The 18,910-nt window shown below is 36.1% G+C and overlaps 1 protein-coding gene and 1 pseudogene across 1 annotated transcript in view; one reads left to right on the top strand and one right to left on the bottom strand.

Moving 5' to 3' along the window:
• IL1RAPL1 (interleukin 1 receptor accessory protein like 1) overlaps nt 1-18,910 on the top strand; it is a 1,270,353-nt gene that overhangs the window by 275,125 nt on the left and 976,318 nt on the right. The window lies entirely within an intron of this gene.
• Nucleotides 11,563-12,252, bottom strand: LOC103109714 (glucose-induced degradation protein 8 homolog; annotated as a pseudogene).

Genomic DNA, 18,910 nt, shown 5'->3' with positions numbered 1-18,910 from the left:
CTGAACAGTTTCATTGATGTGCTCTGCTGATTGTATTGAAATGATGCCACTACACTTTTACCTGACTAGATCTTAAAAACAATGTGTACATATATGTATTGATATTAAAAATCAGTTAATGTCCACAAAGAATGAATTGAAAAGACTGATTAATTTGTGTTATTTTATGGCCAGTAAAGATATTTATCCTACTTAAACTTATTATGGTATTTTTTTCCTTTGTAAGAGAAAGTTATCTGTTTTTTTTTTATCTGAGTATGTATTAAAAATCATTCATGTTTATTTACCCAGTTGAAGCTCAGACTTTTACTATAATAATTTCTTGAGGGCATAGCTGAATAAACACATTGCAATAGTTATGAAAGTATCATTTCACATCTCCTACTATAGGAAGTGTAATTGCTGCTGACTCCAAAAAACTGTCTGCCTATCACAACTTTGATATAGGTTCTTTCTTTTCTCATACCTTATTCCAACCCATGCAGGAGTGCAACAGGGACACAAAAACAAGCCCATTTTTGTGAATGGGAAATTCCTCTGGTGACTGTTTTGCTTGAAAGATTCTTAAATAAGATAGGCTAAAACTTTCTTATACTTTACTATAGTGCAAAAACTACTTCCTTTTCATTTTTTTCCATTTTCCTTTCCTTTAAAGAGGTCAGACATTTAACATATGGGCATGCTTCTTTTTTTTTTTAACATTTTTTATTATCTTTATTTATTTATTGGATAGAGACAGTCAGAAATCGAGAGGGAAAGGGAAGATAGAGAGGGAGAGAGACAGAGAGACACCTGCAGACCTGCTTCACCCCTTTAAAAGCTTTCCCCCTGCAGGGGTCTCTAACTGGGGTCTTTGTGCATTGTAATATGTGCACTCAGCCAGGCGCACCACCGCTAGGCCCCGATATTGGCATATTTCTTTAAGCTTTATGGCCTTCTGTTTTCTTCCTTCACCTTCCCCAATAACTATTTATCTATTTATTTTCTAGGGCTCATTGCTAGCACTATGAATCTACTGCTCCCAGTGGCCATCCCCCCCACTCCCCTGTTTATGTTTGATAGAATAGAAAGATAATTTGAGAGGGAAGAGGGAGATAGAGAGAGAGGGAAGAAGATAAACATCTACAGACTTGTTTGAACACTTGTGAAGCATCCCCCCGCCCCCCACAGGTGGGGACTAGGGCCTCCAAACCTGGACACTGTGAATGGTAACATCTGCACTCAACTAGGTGTGCCAATGCCCACCCACTTCCCCAATAACTCATGCTTTTCTAATCCCATCTTTATACTATTTTTTTTTAGGAGGAGGACCTTCATGGCCACATATATAAAAGATACTTCTCAAAGAACTACATATTTAAAATTCTTTATTCATATTTGGTTTCAATTTTGAAAGCCTCAGTGCTTGCTTATAATAGTAGGGAACTGTTAGATAATTATTTTATTTTATTTATTTGGGAAGAGAGAGAATGAGAGAGAGGGAGGGAGGAAGAGAGGGAGAGAGGAAAAGAGAGAAGGAGAGGGAGAATGAGAGGGAGAGGGAGAGAGAGAGAGGAGCACCAAAACTTTCTTTAATGCAATAAGGACTGGACTCAAACATTGGTCACACACACGGCAAAACAGCCCATTATCTAAGTGATCTCTTGATTTATTTTTTCCAGTCTTCTCCAGTCTCCTATTTACTTTCTTTCATTTTGAACCCTAACAAACTGTACAAAAAAGTATAGTTTTTCCAGCAGCTGCCAGTCAATGAAGGTTTGTTTGCCCTACTTGGCAAATCCACATGACTTGACAACTCTTTGCCAGGTTTCCTGCGATGCTGATACATTGGAAAATGCTTTCAAAGGCGACTAGACCCTATTATGCAATTTCATAATGGAGTCTTGAGTTAACAACAGTTGCATTTGCCTATGAAGTGTGTTGACACCCTGTTATTTAGGATGAGTATATTAATACTTTGTTTTGATGTGTCTTTCTATGATCACAGAATGGGGTATTTACCAGCCCAATGTATCTCGTTTTCACATGTCTCCTTATAAAGGGACTAAGGACAGTTATAATTATTAACTCCTTAATGGCATACTTGCTGTGAAAAAAGAATCACTGGAGGATAGCTTCCCAGATTGGTTACCATGATGAAATAATAATTATTTCTAGCACCTGGATATCTATATAAATTGTTTTAGTGCTTTGAATTTTGAACAGAATCTAAATCTTGGTGAGAATTTCTCCTTTACTAAAGTGTTAAAATAAATGGGTTGCTCTGCCTACAATTAATACTCCAGTTATCGGACAATGTTGATTTTTATAATGTCAACTTTTAATCTGAAAAATCTCTGAGAATGAAACAGTATAGTAGTTGCTACCAAAGGAGCAGTTGAAGGTCAGACTATGAAATACATTAATTCTTCCGACATTGAATTTTGTAAAACTAATATGTTGTTGTTATTAAGTAGATGATCTTTAAAAATTCCATTAACTTTGTTGACCACAATGCAGAATATCAATTATAAGTTCATTATATATAGATTGTACCCCAGATAACACTAATATGATATTGCATTGATCAAAATAATCCAAGCCCCTATTTCAAAGTATCTTTGCTTGATTTCTCATATAAAGTCTGGAGATAACTGCATAGAAGATAAATTGTCTCAGTGGGAACTCTATTATAGCATAAGAAAATTATCTTCCTGAATCTGACACACTGAGGATGTTAGGAATATTGTTATCTAGCAACACCTCTTTAAAATGCCAATAGGAGGTGTTTGGGAACTTTTGTTCCACCGAGTTGTTACACATCACATTTGGAATTACAACAGCAACCTGCCTTACATCAGAGAACAGGAATACAGGAGAATTTCAGTTTAGCACTAAGTAAAATCTATTTTCTATTCTATTCTACTTTATGCTATTTTATTCTACTCTATGATATTCTGTTTTGTTTTAGATAGAGACAGAGAAAGATATAGAAAGATATGCAGAGAGACAGGGAGTGCGAGACAGAGACACAAAAAGAAGCCAGAGCATTGAAACTTCTTTCAATGCAGTGCAGGGCAGGATTGAACTTGGGTCATGGCAAAGCAGCACACTCTTCAAGTGAGCTATTTTTTCTGGTCCACGCTAGTAAAATTTTAAGTGAATCTAAGTTTCTTTCTTTCTATTTATTTGATAGGACAAAGAGAAATTGAGAGAGGAGGGGGAGATAGAGAGGGAGAGAGAAAGATCGACGCCTGCAGACTTGCTCCACCATTCATGAAGTGCCCCCCCCTTCAAGTGGGGATAAGCATCTTGAACCTGAGTCTTTGTTCTTGGTAATGTATGCACTACAGTCCAGTCCTACCTTTTTTTCATTTAAAAATTTTGTTGAGGGGAAAAATACAACACATCCTCATAGGGTTTCTGTGAGGATTCAGTGCATTGGTCTTTGAATAACATTTAGAACAGTACAACAAGTACATCAAGAACTAACTCCTTATGGACTGCTGAATACCCTGATTTGTGTAAAGAAGTGTGTGTGTTTGTGTGTGTGTGTGTGTGTGTGTGTGTGTGTGTGTGTGTGTGTAGGCTGGGCATGGATCCAGGTTTTCTGAGTTACTAAAGTTTTTATATCTGGCAGGAAGGCGTGTTTATTTCTTTTTAGACACTTTTCTATTTTATAATTTTATTTATTTACTAGATAGAAACAGAGAAAAACTGAGAGAGGAGTGTGAGGTAGAGACAGAGAAAGAGAGATAGCTGCAGTTCTGCTTCACCAACTGTGAAGATTCTTCCCTGCAAATGGGTACCAGGGGATTGAATTCAGGTCTTTTTGCATGATAACACATACACTTAACTGCCCATCCCCAGCATGCTTCATTTAAAAAGGCAAATTTAAGTATGCAAAGGTTCTGTAGCAATTCCAGTGCTACTGCACAAAACAAACTACTACAATTACAACCAGTTTCCATGCCAGAGGCCCATGCTTGCTAAGGAAATCTTGAAATTTGTGTTACTGGTTTCCCATTTGAATTTGTCATCTTGAAGTTATCCACATTCCCTATGAATTTAGTGTGTAGAAGTTATAAGGACTAAGACCACGGTTAATGAACAAGCACTTAGAACCACACTTTATACCTAATTCTTCTCCCAACACACACACACACACTTTGTGCCCCTAATAAAATAGCATTGTTACAGATTCTCAGTATTTGTCAAGTGAAGGCAGCCATAATGTGTGTCATTAGCCCATAATTAGTATGAGGGAGTAAGGTAGGGATACAGAGGTAAGGAAAGTAAATGACAAATTAGAAAATAAAAATAAGGTTAAAACAAATTATTTTATTTTTATTAGCAATTTAACATTGATTTACAGAATTATCAGTCACTATATCATCCACCAAAGTTCACTGTCCCTCCAACTTACCATTGTCTTAGTTCTCACATTCGGCAAGAGACTGTTTGGTTTATCCTCTTCCTTCCTTCTTTCCTTCCTCCCTTCCTTCCTCTCTCTCTCTCTCTCTCTCTCTCTCTCCCTCTCTCCCTCTCTCCTTCCCTCCCTTCTTTCTCTCTCTCTCTCCTTCCCTCCCTTCTTTCCTTTTTCATTCTGCAACTTATTTTGCTTTAGTCATCTATATGCTATATATGAATGACCAATCTATAGTTGCCTTTTATCTCTTATTTCACTTATCCCAGTCACCTCCACTTCCATCTATTTTTATTCCAAACAATGCAATCTCTTTTTAAGCAGAGTAGTGTTCTGTCATTGGACTTTTAGGTAGTAAAACAAATACTTTTGATTTTTATCTAGAAATTATTTATTAACTACTTACTAATGTTCTATATGCTAGAGAAATAAATATTATGAAGATGGGATAACTGCCCTCTGATCTGTAACAGTCCTGAAAGAGAAGACTATAAGTAAAAGTTTCAAAGCATAGTAGTAGTGACTGCTAGAGAAGCTGTATGCTTAATTTTACTGAATGTGGTAATAAGGAAAGTTTTGGAGAGAAGATATCACATGATATGGCACTTACAACAAAGAGAGTTTTGTTAAATAAACAATGAAATGATGTGGTTTAAATAAAGATAAAGAGTTATGAAACACAGAGTTTCACTTAGAGAACTCTAAGTTTTTTGACATAAGTATTACAATTATTCAGAAATATAGCAATAGATAGCATTACATGAGTCTCTGCTTATCTACCTCACTAAAGTCTGCTAATTTTCCACAGTGAATGATGGAGAGTCAAAGATATAAATATAATTGAAATGGAGGAGTACTTCAGCAAGACTACCCTAGGAATATAGGAAGAATTCACTTTGACATGTTTTGAAACTGGAGAATTAAATACCAGTTAATTAACTGTACATAAAGAGTTTGTGGGGGCACCTAGGTATAGATATTGGGATGCAGGAAGTTTTAGGAGCTATTAGATAGATATACATTTCTGAAAATAATAGCTAAAGCAAAAATAATATACTGAATGACATGCCAATAACATAGTAATATGTGGAGAAATACTAGGTCAGAAATCTGAGAAATTTCATATAAAAAACTGAAGGAGAGAGAAAGAAGAGGAAATTTTCAATTAAGAAAAAAGTCAGGATAAGAGAGTAGTTTCATGTTAATAAGAAGTGGATATATTATATAAAATGAGATCAACAGTGGCCTTGGCAAGACAAGTGCTCAGCAACTCAAGGCACCTAAAGTCAGTGGTCATATTTGAAAACAGAGAAGTGAGAAGTGGAATTAGCAAGTATAAAAGGTGTTATCAATTATATGTCATTGTGCACAAATCACCAATTATTTTCTAAAATCTGAAATTGTCTTAGATTCTGTAATGTTCTTAATATAATATACATGTGTATTTTTTTTTTTTTTACACCAGAGCACTGCTCAGCTCTGGCTTATGGTATTGGTGCTGGGGATTGAACCTGGAACCTTAGAACCTCAGGCATGAAAATCTCTTTGCATAACCATTATGCAATCTTCCTTCTCTTTTTATTATTCTCCTTTTCTCCACACCATTAGTTTTGTAGTAATGAGATAAAATTAATTATAATGACCAAAAATAAGCATGATTATTTATATAATTATTCCAGGAACACTAATAAATAATTACCAGTACAGCAGAGAGGTGAAAAGTAATGAAATAATTACCTTTTAGTTGCATTACTATACACATTTTATGAATCAAGGCAAAAAAGTATATTTGTTTCTTTTTATTTGAGGAATTAATGGTTTTCAGTAATCACAGTTGTTGATACAGTAAAATTTCTCATCTCACCATGATAGCTGAGATGAAAAATTTTAGCTGTCTGCAAAGCACTCTCACCCCCAGCCTAAGTCCTCTTCCACCATCATGTACCAGGATCTGAAAGCCTCCTTCTTCCCAGAGTCTTTCGATTTGGTGCAATATACCTGCTTATTGATTGTAACATTATCAGTAACATCGTGGTTTATAACTTTGAACCTCAACTTTGTCAAAGTTCCCAATTTAGTTTGTCTGAGAAGCTTATTATTACTTTTTGTTTTATAATACCATCTTTCATATTAATAAAGATATATTCAAATTGTTACAAAAGGTCTTAACTGCAAGAGTAAGCTTGGCAGATATTTTGAAAATCCTATTTCACAGTAGATTCTAGAAACTGCAATAGAATCATGCCTTTCCTTCCTTGGAATGGATTCTAGGGATTTCCAAATATCATCATAGTCAGAAAATTGTAAATACAAATAAAATGCTCAAGTGATCATATAAAGTTTTAACATAAAATAGTTCAATTTGTGTTTCTGGGTCTCTCCAATCATGGTAAGGCCATGGTTTATTTTACATGTACTTTAAAATGCAGTTTGAATATAGCGGCTGTACCTAGCAATTTTTCCATGACTCCAACTCTGAGCCATTAGGACTTATTTTGACAATGAACCTGAGCAATTCAGTCTCTTTTGGGGATTGAATATATATCTGGGTGCTCTCCAAATTAATTTTAATATCAATGTTTATTCAATGATAAGTAATAAAATTGTGATACTTTGAAATATATCAAATATCAGTAAAACAACAGGAGCATCCCTAGTTGTTTCGATCTTAGATTAATACAGAGCTTTATCAAGGAATTATTTTCAAGAAGTTTTGATATAGACATGGTTTAGAATTGCCAGCACATAATTATAATAAAAAGTATGGCAGTCTGGCGGTAGCCCAGCGGGTTAAGCGCATTTGGCGCAAAGCGCAAGGACTGGCATAAGGACCCCGGTTTGAGCCCCCAGCTCCCCACCTGCAGGGGAGTCGCTTCACATGATGTGAAGCAGGTCTGCAGGTGTCTATCTTTCTCTCTCCCTCTCTGTCTTCCCCTCCTCTCTTCATTTCTCACTGTCCTATCCAACAACAACAACAACTACAACAATAAAACAACAAGAGCAACAAAAATGGAATAAATAAATAAGTATTTTTTAAAAAGTACATCAAGTTGGCTTTGGTATTATTCATAAACTATCTGCAGACAATACCACTGCTATTGCTTGCTTCTCTAGTTGATCTTTGGAACTGTTTTGTAATATTGGGGGGGATTCCTTTTTTTAAAATGATTACCATTATATTTTGATTTTGTATTAGTGATTTAATAATGCTTTACAAATTTTTAAGATTCCAGTGATAGAGCTCTATACCACAAAAGATGATCAACTTGTTAGAACATGGAGGTTCCCAAACTTTTATGTTATCTTTACCAATATTATTTGCCCATGTTTTCTAAAATTCTATTAAGATTGAATCAGTCTGTGAAGACTAGAAAATGTTCCTTATTATTTGTTAGATTTGATTCCTTATGCAGTTTACAGCATATGTTAACAGTAATGCATTTAAATGTGCATAATATCCGTCTTAGTTTAGAGATCATTATATAAATTTGAAACATTATCATTAAGCTATGGTAATTATTGGTGCAAAACTATTCCATTAAAGTTAACACTTAACTACATATTATATGTGCATTTTTGCTTTTTTGTTTGCTTTTGACATATTTATTCTCCTGAGAAAGAGAGAGCCAACACTGTTTTGGCATATGCAGGGAATTCACAATGGATGTCCTGTGCTCTCTACCCAGTGAGGTACTTTCCGGGTTTTATTTGTGATTATCTTTAAAGAAAAAAATCCTGTGGGAAAATTGTTGTCCAACAATGTCAATATATATCCTAAATAATGGTCACATTGTCATATTTCTAGTCTATTATAATATAGTACACAAGTTAAATTGTAACCACAGTTTCCGTAGTATAGTGGTTATCATGTTCGCCGTAGATAATTTAAATTGTACATTTAATAGTGAAAAAAGCTTTGCATCTGGTGGAAGATGAGCAAGACAAAATTTCATTTGTGTCATTAAAGTTATTTACCATATGTGCTTCATTCAGATGGTACTAATGATATTATATAGCTCATTGATTGTTTTGAAATTTAAGGAAGTAAACAGAAAAATTCTCATTTATTTCTGTTCTTTGCTTCTATTTCAAAATAAGCAATGCCATATTAGGTGACTTATTCCTGTGACCTCACTGTTTTACCTCTTTTTAACTGAGAAACTCATGACTAGTCAAATCTAGTAGTTATCCTTCAAAATGACAACATTTTCAATATTTGCATTAACTGGTGATTGATGGTGTTAGAGCTTGAGATAATAAACAGAATGTGTTGCATATTATTTTATTGATCCCTGTTGTAATTTATTTATTTAATAAATCTGTTTTTAAGGTTTCACCTCAGTACTTTGTTGGAAAGAATAATATTTCTTCAAAATATAGCATCAACTAAGCTAGAAACTACCTCCCTTTATTTTAAGGCAATATTTATAGTTCTCCCTAAGTAAACAAAATAATAACTGATGATATAGCTGATGACTCTTTATACCATTTTCCATAGGGGTTGGACCAATTTACACTCCCACCAGCCCTGTAGGAGAGTCCCTTTTCTCCCACAGCCTCTCCAGCAGTTAGTGTTTCTGTCTTTTCTAATGTTTGACATCATCACAGGTATAAAGTGGTGTCTCACTGTTGTTTTTATTTGCATTTCCCTGTTCACCAGTGACTTTGAACATTTTTCATAAATCTGTTAGTCCTTTGAATCTCTTCTTTGGAGAAATTTCTGCTCATAAGTCTCCTTCATTTTTCAGTAGGCTTGTTGATCTTTTTATTGTTTAGTGTGTATTTTGGTTATGAACCCTCTGTCTGATAGGGACTAGTCATGAAAAATAGTTAATAATAATTGAGGACATAACTTGCCATCTTGATATGGACATTATAAGCACCCTCCTTAGTAGAAAAAATATTTATGCCTAGCAAAAGATTCCTATCAGAATCACTCTTCAGGTTTGAGCCCCCCATGTCCCCGCCTGCAGGGGTAAAGCTTTATGAGTTGGTGAGGCAATGTTTCAGCCAAAGTAATCCTAGTCTTACCTTGTTGCATTCTTAGGTGATCTTCCTGCAATATTTTTCAATCAACCAGCATTGTTATAATGAACATGGTGTTGCTATAAGGAAGCTGGCAGTATAAGTGGTACTTTATGTTTTCTTGTTTCATGCTTTCATTTAAATTTAAGATGTTCCTGGTCTCACTTCCAAGTTGGCATCAGTTAGCAATAAACAGGAATCTGCTGGCTTGTATTAACTTTACTTTTCACATACCTCTGTGGAAAATAGAATTCTGAACAGCAACTTTGATTGAGGTTACTCATATATGTGTCTTTTCTATATCCAAACATCAAGTCAAATTTCATAGTATGTAATCAGAAGGAATTGTGTTAATTTCTCAACTAATTGGGGTTTATGCTTTGATTAAAGAGTCACAGAGAAAAAGAAGGTGACACTTTCATAGTTTTATGATTGTAAATTTTCATTCATCAGTTAAAAATTTCATTCAACCTAAAAAAACCAATTTCTAAGAATCACTAATTTTGTAGTTCTTAGCAACAGGGTTGATTAAAATTATGAATAATGTATGAAATGTATTATCTGGTTAGAAAGAACACATTGGCTTTAAACTCATGATTAGGCATGCTTGAATAATTTCAGGTCCTTCCTTAACTTTGGCTTTTAGATTTTGGAGGAATAGTGACTCTCGAAAGTTAAAGGATAATTCTACCTGCCCTCCAAGAAATGTAGACTAGCACTCCAAAAGTTAATTTATGTGCTCCTGATCACTTTAAATTGTGTAATGGTTTCCATAAACCTGATTTTCTATATTAGTCTGAATAGTCTAGTTAACACCATGATAACAAACAATTCCCAAAGACCAGTGGGTTAAACGAAACAGCTGAAGGGTTTTGTTTTTCCCAGAAACATGTGCGCTGCAAGATGGGGATGAAGGGAGTATGGGTTGCGATGCTTGTCTTTTTCTTTACTCAAACTCAGACCTGATAAGGACTCCACCAAATGGAATATTATTTGGTAGTCAGTGTAACTGGAAGAAGGGAAATGCTGGGAAATCTGACAATTAAATATGGTGGTCCAGAAGTAAACTATAGCACTTCTGTCTGGTCCTCTGACCATATTATGGTCCTGCCATGTTAAGGTAGGAAGTGGGTAGAATTCTTCCTTGTAGCTAGAAGTGGAAAAGAAAAAGACTTTTAAAGAGCAATAGACATCTCTACCATATATGAAGAACACATGAATTGACAGAGCAAAAATCCAGCCACTGGGTCTTGGCACACATAACATGATTATTTTTTTAAGGAGTTACAAATTTATATAGTCTTTTCTTATGGGGGGAAGAAACAGAAAACTCAGATAATAAAGAACATCTTCCACATGAAAGCCCAACATATAGGAGAACAGGTATTGTCGGCTAGTTGGTAACAGAAAGAAAGGTGGTGACCAGTGCTTCTTGAATATCCCGGAGAGGTATTCCCTAGGAACCAGCTGTCACTGGCAAACAAAATTCTCTGGCAGCCAAACCCCCATTCTGGAGGAGTCATAGGTATTGGGCAATTCCTTCAAAAGGGGCTGGTGAGTCCACATCAGACTCCAAAGAGATTGTGTCTCCCACTGAAAGATTTCCAGGACTTAACAGGGCCATTTTTCCCTTTAAAGAAGATGTCAGGGTGGCCAGGTGGTAGTGCAGCGGATTAAGCGCGCATGTGGCATGAAGTGCAAGGACAGGCGTAAGGATCCCGGTTCGAGCCCCCAGCTCCCCACCTGCAGGGGGGTCGCTTCACAGGCAGTGAAGCAGGTCTGCAGGTGTCTATCTCTCTCTCCCCCTCTCTGTCTCCCTTCCTCTCTCAATTTATCTCTTTCCTATCCAACAACAACAACAACAGCAGCAATGACAACAATAATAATAACAACAATAACAAGGGTAACAACAAGGACAACGAAAATGGAAAAAAGTGGCCTTCAGGAGCAGTGGATTCATAGTGCAGGCACTGGGCACCAGCAATAACTGGAGGCATAAAGAAAAAAAAACAGAAGAAGAAGAAGATGTCAGGTCAAAAGAAAGGAAAATGGGAAAGAGCTCTCTACTGCAGTGCAAATCTTTAGGTCAGATGGCAGATGGACACTCCTGAGCTGTGTGGTACCATGGGGTCCACCTGCACACACCCTACTTGGGCTCCTCAATCACACCTCTTCTGAGGTCTGTCATATTGGGATATTTCACTTTCTTCTGGTCCGGCTCATTTGGAGCCCAAAAGAGTAGTTTCAGTAATTTTACAAGCTTGAGTGTTCACTCACTATTTTCATAGTCTAGAACAGTTTGGTTAACTTCACTCCACACCTTTTGCCTCTGCATCATATTAAGGAGGTCTCCAAAGGGTGATACTTCAGGATTATCAAAGGTCAGCAGAGCCAGTGTGCATTCCATCTCAATCAGGCACTCCCTGCTCTCCTCGCCCTGTTCTACCAGTTGCGTCTGGGCAAACTCCAGTGCTGCCGGTCACCTGATGGTGGATCAGCTCAGTTAAGTGCTGTTGTTGCAGGTGGAAATAAAGATAGCAGTTTTTGTCCAGAAGTTCCGGATGGAGGCTGTTGACCAAAACAATTGCCTCCTGATCTTGGCCTTCCCGTATTACTTCATGAATTTTGATTCACTCATCAAGTGTCCACACTAAATTCAATCCCAGATTCCTCCTGAAAGTTTGCTGCTACTTCCTTAAAGCCCTTTGTGACTAGATAGTTCATGATGAGTCGATTCATGTCTGCTCACTGCACGTGTAAGTATTGAGTTTTTCTATCCCCTCATCTTCTGTGATTTCATCAGGTTTTTCTGCATAACTCATTATATTCCATTTCACACAAATTCCACCTCCCGTGCTGAGCTCCCACTCAGGGCCCACATAACATGATTAACACTAGAACCCACAGTTTTAAAATTACTCTAACTGATTCCCAATCCTCACCTCAAACTAGCAGCTGTTAGTTTGCAGACATAGAAAATGCTTCTCTGTTCAGAGTTGAATTGAGTATTGGCAGCAGCAATATCTGTAAGCTGTAGTCGTTTTGTGTATTCATGCCTAATTTAATTCTTAGTGAATGAAATTCTTAGTGCATTCGTTTTATCCTTGTTGGAAAAATGACAACATGAAAGCTAGTCCAAGTATTAAGATTTTGTACAAAAATTATATTAATTATTCTACCTTCCCAACCACAAATCAAAAAATGATTTTAATTTTCAGTTGTGGCTTAGTTTTGCCACTTTGATGTGGGGAGCACATCAAAGGTGTAGGTGTTATTGGCAAGATAATTATAGCGATCTTTAAAGAATATATTAACCTAGTTCTGTGATTTTTGGAAGCAAAAAAATGCTTTCTGGCCTTACATACTGCCTAACCCTGATTAAGCAACAAAATCACCTGGTAAGATTTTTAAAGACATAAATTCCTGACTCTTGCTTTCAGAGTTCCAAATAAGGGAGTTTAGGGTGAGGCCTGAGCATCCATATTTTTTTTTATGTCACCAGTTGATTCTGATGGGAAACCAGTACTGATAACTGCTGCCTTGGATGCTATATATCAAGTTATTATTATTTTTATTTGTTTTATCAACTATTAAATTTTTATTTGTGATTTAATAGTGATTTCCAAGTTTATAAGGTAGTAGAGGTATAGTCCCATACCACTCTAACCACCAAAGTCCTGTGTTCCCATTACTCCACTGATAAATACCATATTTCCCCCAAAAGACATAGAGATGGACTGCTGAATTTGTTTTAAAAAATTATCCAGATCTCATTTATAGCATATCTCAATCAAGAATAAAGGTAACTGTTGAGTAAAAAAGAATGTATGCACTAACTATTATATTCCCTCTTTAAATGATTTACCATCTAGAATATGAAACATACAGAGACTAATCGGTTAAAAATAACTGGATGAACTATGTAATAACCCTGACATTTTTCACAAGTGAGCCAAAATACAGCAAATATGAATTCTGTTTTACTCCACACGTGGCCTTGTTCTTGATTGGCTTATGTTTTTTGTTTGTTGTTTGTTTTTTATGAGGGAGTGAAGGGGGATTTGGAGGAACTGTATTTGATCTCATAGGTAAACAAGGTGGAAAACCTGTGAGTCTTACATAAGTCATATAGAGAAGGCAGTGAACTTCTAGAACGCAAATAAACAGATTTTTTTTTATTATCACTGTTTTCTAGGACTGCAAATCTTTGGTAAAGTTCAACAACTACAAAGTGGTAGAATCTATCTGATACTCATATAATAATATCTATTGTTTAATGATGATGTGATCTTCTACTTAGTTCTGGAATACTCACTTCACTTCAGTCTTTTATGGTATAAATTATAGGGCCTGAAGTCCAGTATGTCGTGGGGATTTATTGTTTGACCTGAAGTTCAAACTTAGATCTGTACTATGCAAATTTTATAGGCCATAAAATATATATGTAGGGGGCCATGATTTGGCTCACTCATATAGTATACACTTTACAATGCTTGAGAACCCATGTTAGAACCCCTGACCAACACATGGGAATACCTGCATGTAAGAAGCTCACGAGTTGTAGAGCAGTACTGTGGAGACTCTCTCTCTCTCCCTCCCTCTCTTCCTTCCTCCTCTCTCTTTCTCAACCTCTCTCTCTCTCAATCTCTCTCTCTTTCCCCCACCCTTCTCTCTCTCTCATCTTCTCTAATTCCCTCTCCCTCTCTTTAACCCTCTAAAAATGAAAAAAAAATCTCCTGAGAGTGGAGAAATCACGCACGTTGGAACTCTAGTGGTGACACTGGTGGAAAGTAAGTAATAAAATGAGAAAAATTAATAAAACATATGCTACAAAAAGGGGCATAATCTTGATTAATACTATTGAGGCAAAAATGTCTATACTATCTTAAATAGATGAACTTTGTATTCTGAAATATAGAAATTGAATTAAAGGGAAATACAAATGAATAGGGCCCTCAGGCTTTACAAAAGAATGACTGTGGAAGTGAACTTCTTTAATTCTCTTGATTTTTTTTCCCTGCAGGGTTATTGCTGGGCACGGTGCCTGCACCATGAATCCACTGCTCCTGGAGGCCATTTTTCCCCCTTTTGTTGCCCTTGTTGTTGTAGCCTCGTTGTGGTTATTATTATTGCCATTGTTGATGTTGTTCATTGTTGGATAGGACAGAGAGAAATGGAGAGAGGAGGGGAAGACAGAGAGGGGGAGAAAAAGACAGACACCTGCAGACCTGCTTCACCGCCTGTGAAGCTGTGAAGTGACTCCCCTGCTGGTGGGGAGCCAGGGCTGGAACCGGGATCCTTACGCCGGTCCCTGTGCTTTGTGCCACATGCGCTTAACCCACTGCGCCACTGCCTGACCCCTAATTCTCTTGATTTTAAACTTTATGGCAGGCTCTGTTCTTTTCCTTTGGGCCATGCTGTGATGTCATGCTGAGAAGGCACTCTCTGCAGTCTGCTAACAGACATTTACAGTGGGATTTAAAATCAGACACTTTATATATGAATGAGAATATTATATTCAGAACCAATAAAGTGAATTTTTATCAATATATGGTTTTGATCTGTTTGAACTAGAATTTAAGTGAAAATTAAAATGTGACAGGATTTAAGAATACTTAACTTTAGGGACATTGATATGTAATATTAAAATATCTAACTAGCACCTGAATTTGGAATTGTAGGGAACTTAAATGTTATGGAATCTAACATCTGACGTAGTGCAGACATTCCCTTGTAAAAGATTATTAATGGATAACCATCTGAACATTATTTGAATATCTTTAGTATTGGGAATCTCACTCCAGGGACAGACATGCTATTTTTTAATAGTCCTAATTGTTGAAAATGTTATCATATTGAACTAAGAAAGAGCTATCTAGAAAAAGAAAACTTTATTTGCTTTGGTGTTTTAAAATAGAAAAGCAAATACATGCAGAGTATCAAATAATCTCTAAACTGAATACCAACTCCAGAGGGCAGATTTAATCTTAGTTTCATTCAACATTTTTTTTCCTCAAGTGTTTTTTTTTCTCATTTTACTTTGTTTGCAAATAAATCATAGTGAGAGGATATGTGTTGCAGTGGAATATGAGTTTCCACAAGAAGCACATACTTTTGGCCTTTGACTGCTTTTGAGATATTATTAAGCTTTAAGTAAATTTTGTCTTATTTAATAAAGTTTGTATTGACCAGTCCCTCACAACTGAATATATATCAGTCTTTCCATTTACAACATAATTCTTTTACTCCACATAAATTTGTGCTTTATACATTTTCTTTGAGCCAGTCATAACATTTCTGCTTCCCTCAATTAGTGAGAAAAAATAAAACGTTAATGCATAAATTTTAATGCGTATTTTTGATTTTTTTAAATATTATTTATTTATTTATTATTGGATAGAGATAGAAATTGGGGGTATAGAGAGGGAAAGAAACAGGGAAACACCTGCAGACCTGCTTCACCACTCATGAAGCTTTCCCTTTGCAGGTGGGGACCAGGAACTTGAACCTGGGTCCTTATGCACTGTAATGTGTGCTCTTAACCAGGTGTGCTACCACCTGGCCCCTAAATTTTAAAATTTTTATTAATAATTATATCATCTTTTTCCTAAAAATTACCTTTTAAAAATTTTGGTGTTTTTTCAAAAGATGCTCAATGGATTCATTTATCAGAGCTAAGAGAACTTTTTATCAGAGAAGTCTGTGGATTTGTAAAAACTATTCTTTGTCTCCTAAAAGTGCATCCTTAGTTACTATAGGAATTTGTTGGTTTTCTCTTTCAGTTATTTTTATTTATTTATTTTTAATCTTTTTTATTTATAAAAAGGAAACATTGACAAAACCATAGGGTGAGAGCTATGTATTAAAAAGACTCAGTCTGTGCTTTAAAAAGTTTGAGACATTAAATCACTTTTTCCCCTCTCATATTACTTAAATAGTGATTTATATGACTACAAATTAATAGGAGTGTACATAAACACCATTCCCACCACAAAAGATTGTGTCCCATCCCAAGGACCCACCACCCACCCCCCTGCCACCCCAGGAAGCCGAATGTCCACCTTCCCCCTCACCACAGTATTTTTACTTTGCTGCCCTACTCTAGATTTAGTCAAATCCTGCTTTTAGTTTCCCTTTATGTTCTTCTTTCTCAACTTCTGTTGATGAGTGGGATCATCCCATACTCATCTTTGTCTTTCTGACTTAGCTCACTTAACATAATTCTAGCTCCATCCAAGATGGGTCAGAGAAGGTGGGTTCATTGTTCCTAATAGTTGTGTAGTATTCCATTGTGTATATATACACCACAGCTTTCTCAGCCACTCATCTGTTGTTGGGCACCTGGGTTGCTTCCAGGTTTTAGCTATTATGAACTGTGCTGCTATGAACATAGGTGTACACATACATTTTTGGTTGGGCATTATGGAATCCTTTGGGTATATCCCCAGGAGAGGAATTACTGGGTCACATGGAAGGTCCATGTCTACCCTTGTGAGAGTTCTCCAGACTGCTCTCCACAGAGGCTGGACCAATTTACATTTCCACCAGCAGTGCAGAATGGCTCCTCTGTCCCCACAGCCTCTCCAGCATTTGTTGCTGATGTCCTTTTTGATGTATGACATTCTCACAGGAGTGAGGTGGTATCTCAATGTTGTCTTTATTTGCATTTTTCTGACAATCAGTGACCTGGAGCAATTTTTCATATGTTTCTTAGCCTTTTGGATCTCCTCTGAAGTGAATGTCTTGTTCGTATCCTCTGCCCATTTTTGGATGGGGTCATTTGCTTTTTTGTTGCTAAGTTTGCTGAGTTCTTTGTATATTTTGGTGATTAGTATCTTGTCTGATGTATGGCATGTAGTTATTTTTATTTTTATCTCTATTGAATCTGTGCTTTAGTTTCCTCTTGGTCAGTAAGTTACTCTCCATTGATGGCAGAGAATTCTGGGAATTTTGGTTTTTAATTATTGTATTAAAAGGTTAATGGTTTACAGTAAAGTTATTGACATATGGGTATGCTTTTTCATCTCCCTGTGATAGTTGTGTACAAAACACTCTCACTCCCAACTTAACTCCTTTTCTTTCATAAAACACCAGGACTCAAAGCTTCCCCCTCTCTTCCAGTTCTGTCTTTTCCTTCCCTAGAATCCTTTTCTTTGGTGTAGTATACCACACCCAGTCCAAGTTTAACTTTGTGTTTTCCTTTTCTGCCCTTGTTTATTAAATTGTACCTATGTGTAAGATCATCTGTTATTTGTTCTTTTTTGGCTTATCTTAGAAAGCATGGTTCCTTCAAGTCCTGTCCAAGATGAGGTAAAGGAAAGGACTTCATCCTTTTTAACAGCTGAATCATATTCCATTGTGTGTGTGTGTGTGTGTGTGTGTGTGTGTGTGTGTGTACATCATGACTTTCTTATGTACTTAGCAAATTTTACTGCTATGAATACATAGATCTCTTTGAATAGTTGTCTTTGCTTCCTTAGGGTTTATCCCTGGGTCATTCGGTAGGTTTATTTCAAGTGTTCTAAGAAGTCTCAAGACTGTTTTATACAGATGTTGGACCAATTTGCATTCCCACCTACGCTGTGGAAGGGTTATTTTTCCCCTCACATCCTCACAACACTAGTCACCATCTTGGATGAAAGTTGGGGATTTTGCTTTATGAAGTTCGGTCAAGTTATTTCCCATAACTGCAGTGATAATTTGACATATCAGTTAATGAGTTCTGTAATACATTTGTTCAAGATGAAAGATAATCTTTAGGCTTTTAAAAAAAATTAGCCTAGTATGAGTTCAAGTCATTTATGAGTTTCAGACATGCCAGTACATAGATAAGTATACTGGTGAGCTTTTTAAAACAAAATTTTGTTTATTATTTATTTACAATACTATATTCTGGGAATACAGTTTCATAGATTGACATGTGTATATGCCTTGCTACACTTAGTACCCAAGTTCTGGTGTCATTTACTCTATTAAATTGATCACTTACCTTAACTTTTCACTTTCTTTCTGTTCTTTCCTTTCCCTCTAGCAACCACAATATTTTTCACAGAGTCTAAGAATTATCTTACATATGTTTTGTTAGGTTTTACTGGTTCTCAATATATAAGATAAATCATCAGGAAATTACCTTTCAGTTTTGGACTTTGCTTAGCATAAACACCTCAAGTTCCATCTATGTTTTTTAAAAGGCAACATTTCATTCTTTTAGGTAACTGAGTAGTGTTCCATCTAGTATATGTGCTGTTGATATAAATTATCTATCAAGTCATCTGTCAGTGGACATTAAGATTGTGTCTTAATAGGGATGCCTATGTCTTTTCAATTAACGTTGTTATACTCTTTAGAGGCATGCCTAGGTATTAACTAATAATATATTCTTTATTCTTTATTTTTATTTTTTATTATTTATTAATATCAGATAGAGAGATTGAGAGGGAAGAGGAAGATAGTGAGGGAGAAATAGAGACACCTGCAGCA

The sequence above is a fragment of the Erinaceus europaeus genome, chromosome X (genome assembly GCF_950295315.1).
Source record: "Erinaceus europaeus chromosome X, mEriEur2.1, whole genome shotgun sequence".
In the NCBI taxonomy this organism is placed as follows: domain Eukaryota; kingdom Metazoa; phylum Chordata; class Mammalia; order Eulipotyphla; family Erinaceidae; genus Erinaceus; species Erinaceus europaeus.
This window is presented reverse-complemented; position numbering and strand designations above follow the sequence as displayed.